Below are 8,925 nucleotides of genomic sequence, written 5' to 3'. Positions count from 1 at the left end.
AAAACTTACTAATCTAGAAGTAGACACTAGTCAACGATAAAATTACCTATCACTGAATAATGAATGTCAAAGTTGGGTGTTTTTCAACGTTACGCTTTTTCGTGCATTTTTGGACGATCAACCCTTATAAAACTGTCCTGCCGGACAGTTTTAATAACATGGTTAGTACAATAAACATCAAAATAATTTCTACAACATTAAATTAAACAAATTTAGTTTATTTCTTAATGATTACATGCTAAAACTCAAGTGATATAATCCAAATTCAACGACCTACTTTTTTCGTCTAAATTGAATTTAAAAAAATCAGCAAATATTGAACACTTGAGCAACATCGAAATATATGAATGTATTTAATACCTCTACACCGCAAGGGAGATGAGTTGGGGATTAAGTATTTAATTATATTTCTTACGAATTTCCAATTTTAATATTCATTTAACAAGTCAAACCAATTACTACAATGATCTGCCCCAATTCCTGTTGAGCTTGAGGGCACCAACTACGTACTTTCTCTTGAGTTTTTGAATTGTTATAATTATTTGTATTTTCTCTGCGAAAATGTTCATTTCATAATGACTGAAAAATAACCTTGTTATTGTTTCAGTGCATCTTATAAATAAATTCACTTTCTTCAGAATAAAATGTTTATGAATCTGATTAAAAATCTATTGTAAGTTTCAATTTGAAATCCACAAACGTAAATGTTAAAAAATCAATACGCTAAGGAGAGAGAAACGTTTATAAAATTTGAACTTGTTATAACTTCTCTTATAACATATATAATTTTCCCCTAAGTAGAATTAAGGTGGTTTTGGTAGAACTTCAGTTTTGAGAAGTGATCTCTGATTACAAACTTACCTACATACAGATTAGTTAAATTGTTTGTGTAATACTTAGGTTTGCATATTCTAAGTATTTACTTTATCTTTCAAAAACACATTCTAATTCTCTAGACAAATGAAAAGGACATTAAAAGACTCGATGCGTCAAACAAAAAAAAGTTATAGTTTTTATAAATAGTAAATCAAATTTTAGTATAACTCGACTATTGTGATTAGCGCCACTTAATACTAAACTCTAATAAAACTGTCCAAACTTTAAGTAAAACTGTCCAAGATCTGCCATTTATTCCTTTTTTTTCCAAAACTAGCCAACCTCAGGTGTATGATCAACCCATGGAAAGAAAAACGAACTCAGCAAATTAAAAAAATGAAATTTCTAGTAATTTTTCTGAACTTTGATTTCCAAAACTAGCCGACGTAATGAAATGTATGATTCAAGCCTGGCATGAAAATCAAACTCAGTAAGTTTAAAATAAGGAGTTTTCTTCTTCTTTATGATCTTCTAATTCGCAAACTAGCCAACCTTGTTGGTATGATCCAACTCTGACATAAAAAACGAACTCAGGACGTTAAAGATATTTAAGTAAGTAATGTCTGGTAATTCTAGGCAAGATTTTCCATTTTCCCCTTATTATAAACTAGTACTTTCAAATCTAATGTGTATCATCGTTCCCTAATGTTCTTAATCGAACACAAGGAAATTAAGAATAAAGAAAAATCTGCAATAGTATATCTGGACAAGGTTTACCATTTTTTCCTTTTTTTATTAACTGGATCTTCCAAACCTGGCAGGACTAATGAGTATGATCCAACTGTAAAATAAGGAATTCCTAGTTAAGATTTTCCATTTTTTTTATCTGTTTTCTGAACATCTACTTCCAAAACCAGCAGAACTAATGTGTATAATTTAACCAAGACCCCAAAATCTAAAACTGCAAGTTAAAAATGTGAAATGTCTTGTAAACCTTGCAAAGATTTTCTATTTTTTGTCACATTCAGTTTCAAAACTAGCCGTCGTAATGTTTGTGCTCCATCTCAGGAATGAAAATAGAACTCAAAGCTTAAAGTAAGAAATTTCTTCCTTAACTAAACTAGATTCTCCATCGTTCTAGCTACAAAAATACACGCTACACAGTACTCCCAGTATCTTGATCAAAATTTGTAGAAGAGAGTTTTAATTTAAATATTACGTTGAATGTACATGTGAATGTACGTTTTTATAACTGCCTTGGTTTTCTATTCTTATTATTATGATTATTCTTATGTTCTGTATGTCCGTTTTGATTGATAAAGATGCTTTGTTAACATAGAACACTAACAAGTGTGTTCAAGCTATCGTAGAGTTGCCTTTCTCTGCTTTACTTAATTCGAGATTATCTTTTATTTTCTACCTTAGTTTATTTGATTGCTTAGCTCCTGATTTCCTGCACGGAAACAGACAAAGCAAATCTCAGAAATAAGCAAAAACTTTGAATATACGAGCATTTTGCATGTTTTTTTGACTGTTTTATAGTTTCCTATATAAAATAGTACTTAATTTCGCACTTGCTTTATAATTTGGATCATTTATTTATCATTTCAAAGTAATTATATAAATGAAATAAGTATAGTTCGGAGTTTTTGATTAAATCCCCCCCACCGTGTATAAATACACAACACCAACTTAAAAATTTTAAAACATTATAAATGCACTAAACGTTCAGAACTGTTTAATAATTACTAGGATTCATTAATATTTATTTCATTTTTTTTTTACGATCAATTAATAATTTGAATGCCACACATAACCACCATATAACCTTCCTAACTTAGTCAGCAGCTGTACTGCGTGATGGTAACTTCGTTGAGGTAGTTTTCTTCACTCCAAACTGAATAATCCAAGCTCAATAGATTAATTAAGTTGATAGATAAAATTCTGAAGCCAGTCAGGGATAAAATAAACAAAAAGATAGATTTAGTTTATCAGAAAAATGCTCTGACTTTTTGAATAATTCAATTAGTGTGAATGAAATGGAAACTGATAATGGATTATTCTTCAATCATCCACCCAGTGATTTCATCAATTGGTCTTTCTGAACGCTCAGCGTTCACTGGAAAACTAAATGTATGACCTCTTTACATCTAACAGCTATTTGGTAAATGTTGGATGATTCTCATCTATTCTATTCTGGATATTAAAGAAGTCAAAAAGATCTACCTACCACTTGGCCTATGGAAATGTTCTTCAGGTAATATCCGTTATTTAGTTCGTTCAAATTATTAAATCATGAAGTATAACAATTTTTTTAATGATAATTCATTTTCCCCTTTGAACGGGAATAAGTAATGTTTCCACGTACAAACAAGAAAAGTTGATGTTTAATATAGTTATATATTCAACGATAAACGTACATATATGACTGCAGCACCATTTTTAATCAAATGAAACTCTTATTTCAGTAATAATAATTATTTCTTTATTGAATTCTTTTTGTTAACTTGAATTTCATGGAAAAAGTTATTTTATTTAAAAACTTTAATATTCCAAGAACGTAAAAAAATTTATTTTCAAGACAAATAAGCCTAATTGTCAATAAAATAAAGTAATTTTGAAGATTTAATTCGATTTTATTGGTATTAAAAAAGTAAATTCTTAAAATTCTTTTTATTAAAACATGTAACTCAAGGATGAAAAAATAATCGCCATTTCAGTCGAGTAAAATTTATTTTGCCGAGCTTTCGACCTAGGGACTAGGTCATCTTCAGGGCTAGTATAGAGAGTAATTAGAGGCAATTATTATTATAACTAAAGTCTACGTTTTAAATGAAGTAATAATGTATTATATATTATTAGGGTTTATTTCATCCATTTATTTGTTATAAAAGTATGTGTAATAGTCATTACACATAATAATAATAGTAATTATTCGTATCTTCTTCTGGTAATAGGCACATTGGTTTAACATTTTATTTTAAGAAATTAAAGAGAATATTTTTCAAATATTTTTTTGAAAAAGGTTTAGTTTAACTGATAAATTCTACGTTTTAAATGAAGTATTAATGTGGTGTGAATGAAATTCGTATTACTCCTACTTATGTTTAATGTAGTATTTTTTCCAGTTCATGCAGTGCTAACATCGGTGGGCTTTTTGTCAACTTGCAGTCCTAAGCTTTTACCTGAGATGAATTTTTAAGGGTCCTTCTATACTTCCAGCAGCACAACCATTAATATGAAGTTATTCGCATCCAGGTAAGTTTTATCTTATTATTTATTATGTTCAGCATGTTATAACAAGAACTAAAACTTTTTTCATACAAATTGTTCGTTTTTTGTATTTGAAAGAAGTGTTAATTTTTGTTGATTGTAGTTAGCAGTAAGTTAATTGAAAAATTCAGCATCAAAGATGCTACATCATTTTCATTTACATCATCATTCATTTTGAATTCTACATCATTTTCCAATCACATAGATCTATTTTTAGTCGAGCTTATAATTTTTTAATTAATTTTCATAATAATAATGTTTGTAGATTATGTGTTACTATATTTTTCCAATCAAATTAATTTTATTCCTAAGGAGAATAAGTGTGTTTTTTTAGAAATATATTTCATTATCATTGAATGAAAAGTTTTAGGTTCGTTAAAAAAAAAAAAAATCAATTCTTTAGTTTAATTACAGACGTCTTTATTAATTTTTCTAATATACATAAATTGTTATACATATTAATGTAAGAAATATCAATACTTTAATATTGCAAGAAAACTTAATACACTTCACTAAATATTTCTTTATATTAGTTCTAACTATATAATTTATTTATAAAATCTTTATTAGATTAAGGACTGCCTCCTGGTCTTTTTATATGGGTAAATAGAGTTTAAGAAACTTTATTTTGAATGTAATTTTGATTTGATAGCACTTTGATTTTTATGTAAATGACTTAGGTATTTCATCCATTCTTTTAAATTGAGGGTCTATTGAAGTTTCTTCATTAATAAATTGTGTGCCAATTACCTCAAATATGACGCTTTAAATTAAAACAAAACATAGAAATGCTAAAAGTATTTACGGTATGCGAATTGACTTTTAAATTACGTGTGTTAAGAAAAACCCTATCTACAGGATGGAATTTTACCAGAATGCTTATCTTGATTTCTTTGAGTAGTTTCAAAATTTCAATATTTACGTTTCCATCCCTCAAATCGTTTGAACTGATTACGATACATATAGTGTTTTGAATATTCTGATGTAACCTAAATCAATTAAAACTAAATTCACCTCCCTTTAATATAAGAAGAATCTTAATGAAAGCTATAAATTATTCTGCTAGATTTCTCACAACCAAAATTATTAGTTATCTGGAATGTTTTTTTTTCTACATTGTTAGTAAGAAGTGAGGACAGTAAACATAAATAATTTTATGACACCAATAGTTTTAGCCATAATCTTGGAAACTAGATTGTAGGAATGACGTAATCTGACCATCTTGGCCACTTTAAACTTTTCTTCAGAAATATAGACTTTTATCGTTGTAAAAAATTCGATTTGAACAAAGGTTGCCTTGTTCTACAAGATTTGCAGCCCTAAAGAGACCGGTTGCTGCAGTATTAAAAGACATCTTTCCTATCTATGATCCTATCAGGTTTCATTAATTTTTAATTCATTATTTGTACAAAATTTGTTACGATTTATTAACATTTTGAACAATACATCTTCACATCTTGTAACCATCACTTAGTCAGCCGGTATAGTGCGAGATGGGAACTTCGTTGATGTAGAAATACTTAACATTTTGTACCAAATTTAAGTTTTTAAATAAAATTCAATACAGAATAGTTTAATTTTGGTTGCTAAGTACTTGAACTGCTTGATTAAAGATTACATTGACAGAAGCATGCTCCAATTTTTACAGTGTACACTACGTGTGAATTTAGTTAAAATGATTACTGTAGCAATTTTCATAAATTACTATTTACTCTCCTTGGGCTTTACTAATACTTTGCCTTTGGATGCAGCTCAGTAATGCTCAGCTTTTATGCGAAATGATTTCATCTACGGCCCCTTCTTTACATACAACAGCAAGTTGGGTACATGTTGGATGATTCTCATCCATTCTATTATGGAGATTGAAGAAGTCAAGGAAATCTACCCACCACCTGGCGTGTGAAACTCAATTCTTCAGGTAATAGTATCCATTATATAGTACGGTCAAATTATTACATTATTAACCAAAAACCTATTTTTGATAATTAATTTTTCCCTAAAATCGGAATGTTTGCAGTTTAGAATAAATACTCAACGTTAAACTCATATTAATGCTACACAGCATTTTTAATCAAATTAAGCCAGTTTAAACTATTTTTCATTAATAATAATAATTCATTGAATTATAACTTCTGATAATACGCTAATGTTTTTAAATTGAAAACTTCACCTATTTTTGGTCGAGCTTACAATTTTTTAATTCATTTTTATAAAAATAATGTTAGTAGATTATGTGTGTTATTATATTTTTCCATTTAAACTAATTTTATTCTTAAGGAGTGTGTTTTTTTGGATATATATTTTATTTTCATTGCATGAAGAGTTTTAGGTTCGTTAAAAAAAAACAATTCTTTAGTTAAATTATAGTCTTCTTTATTTAATTTTTTTAATATACATAAATTGTTATACATATATTTCTTAATGCTAGGTAAAACTCAGTAAACATGTTAATTATTTAAATTACAATAGTGTTGATTTTCAGAATCAATACTGGTGACACCAAGAGTACTGCCTGCAAAACTGTTCATCAATGGAAGCCCAAGTGAAAAAGACGTAGAAACATCAATGCAATGAGAATATTCCAACATTGGTTAGGAATCTAAAAAAAAAAAAAGTAAGTAGTTATTATACGTAATGTGCATGATTTCATCAAAATTAAAAATTGCATGTTTAGAAAAAGTTGATAAAAAGTCTTTAAAAAAATTATTTTATTTATTTTTCCATTAAATGTGTTAATTACTACGAAAAAGTAAAAATAAAACGTAAAAAATGAATAATATTTTATTAATATTTGAAAGTGTTGAAGAAAATGGGAAAAAATAAAAAAGATAACCTAAAAGGAAGGTTACAAAGTCTAGAGAGTAGTAGAAGTGAAAAAGAAAACCTAGAGGGAAGGTTAGAAATGGCTGGCAGAGTCGTGAGAGTGTGCAAGAGCAACAGTCAGCTGGAGCGATCTAGGAGCCAGTGGACCAGGTGAGTTAATTGGCCGCCATCTTGCTCTGGGAGGCTATATAACTAAGTTCGTTGGAAGGGCGGGGCAGGGTGGGGAGAACCGTCGAAGCGACAACATCTCCCCACTTCATGATTCTTTGAGAGAGAGGTGATGGATGTTAGACTAGACTAGATAGATATATATTTTTGGGAGCGACAAAGCGACCTTCCCCCCTGCATCACTCAAGTCGTACTGACGAGAATTACCTGTGTTGCCGTATATATAGCGAAGGTTACAGCACTGCTACCTGGTGGTCATTTCTGGAACTATTTTTACACCTGTCTGATAAGTGGCGCCCTCTGACGGATTTTTTTGGAACTAATTTTTTACTTTTTTTGTTTACCTTAATTTTTTTATTATTTTAAGTTTCTCTGTTAGTTTTAAACGTTTTTTATCACTTCTTTTTGTATTTTATTAATTTATATGTATATAATGTAATATATGAAGTCTATGTAAAAACAAAATGGGCATGCAAATAAATATTTTTTTTTTATAAATTAAAGGTTTTTATTAATTCTCCTGCTAAATAATACTTTTTATTTTTACTTTAAGTCAATAAATCATTTAATAAATAAGACTGAGATACAAACATGCATTTTACCAATATCTGAATAATATGTTTTTTTAGCAATTGATTCATAACAAAAGATGTTTGTACTTACTCATTTGATAGATGTTTTCTCACCGTCTTTTTCAATTCCACTTTAGTTGATGGATGGTTTTACAGGTAGTACTCCACAGTATTGGAGGTTTTTAATCTGAAAATCATTCAATGAAATAAACAGTTTATAGAGTAATTCTTGAATTAAAAAACATTTTATTCCATGACTCTACAAATTAAAATGCAACCATTAGTTTGTGATACATTTATACCTTTCAGGAAGAAGAAACAAATTAAAATCGAAAGTTAAAATTACAGTTCAAATCTTTTAAACGGATCATTCTTTAAGAATGAATTCGTAGCATTTTAAAACTTTGTGACAGTTAATTATTTAAACTTAAATTACTCTACGTTGGAACTACATGAAAAAGTAAACTAATTTGAAAAAGATTAAGGTTGAATGAAAAATAGTTGCAATTGATGATAAAATGCTAAACACTACAAATGATTTACACTGTGTTATTCACTAAATTAAAACCTTCTTCCAACAAATTTAAACTTTTCTCATTCCAACTTAAAGAGAAAGATCTTAAGTATCTTTTTAAAAAAAGAAAATTATTTCAACATGCTTTGAAAGTATTAAATAAAGGTACTTGTAAGTATTAACTGAAAACTACCCTAAGAGCAACTGTGTAAGACCCTGATGGTAGAATGCTCTCATTGTAATGGAGGAATGGATGACATTCAACTATAAAGCCTTTGTAGTACACATTTTAGATGATAGATGAACTGAACAACCAGCTAGCGAATGGCCAAAAAAGTAGCCCTGGACGAACGCACTGCATATAGAAAAACAAAATACATTAAAACTCAATACATTATTTGAATTTCATTCACAAATACGTAAATATATTTTAACAAATTTATCATTTGGAAGTCGAAAATTGCAATTAAACAATCTAAATAGATCGACCTTCATAATCAAACTTATGGTTCATATTAATTTACGTTTGAAGTTAATTTAAAAACTATTCCTTCACAAGTGAATCTTTATAATCTGCACTCTCAGAAGCAAAAAAAGTAATAGACAATTTGCGTGCTAGTTATTACCGATGTTACCTGTAGTGAAGGTTATTAAAAGTAACAAAAATGTATGTAAATGATATAGGAATTTAAAGACACGAATTCTACATACCTATGCGATCTAGTGGAAGACCTGAGAACTACTACTAGCTGAGTAGTT

General features: G+C 28.6%; 2 long non-coding RNA genes across 2 annotated transcripts; one reads left to right on the top strand and one right to left on the bottom strand.

The window, feature by feature from the left end:
- The first annotated feature begins 182 nt into the window (after window positions 1-182).
- On the top strand, window positions 183-6,703 carry LOC141458019 (uncharacterized). Its single transcript, XR_012460703.1, has 4 exons — window positions 183-3,073; window positions 3,945-4,074; window positions 5,841-6,007; window positions 6,572-6,703. It is a non-coding gene; the product is annotated as an uncharacterized lncRNA (long non-coding RNA).
- Window positions 6,549-8,649, bottom strand: LOC141458022 (uncharacterized). Its single transcript, XR_012460708.1, has 3 exons — window positions 8,360-8,649; window positions 7,744-7,839; window positions 6,549-6,688 (listed from the first exon to the last, which is right to left on the bottom strand). It is a non-coding gene; the product is annotated as an uncharacterized lncRNA (long non-coding RNA).
- Between the last annotated feature and the right edge of the window lie 276 nt (window positions 8,650-8,925).

This window comes from Rhodnius prolixus, unplaced genomic scaffold (assembly GCF_049639745.1).
Source record: "Rhodnius prolixus isolate KJV_2025 unplaced genomic scaffold, Rpr scaffold_5, whole genome shotgun sequence".
In the NCBI taxonomy this organism is placed as follows: Eukaryota; Metazoa; Arthropoda; class Insecta; order Hemiptera; family Reduviidae; genus Rhodnius; species Rhodnius prolixus.
The sequence above is the reverse complement of the archived record's forward strand: the minus strand, read 5'-3'. Positions and strand labels throughout refer to the sequence as shown.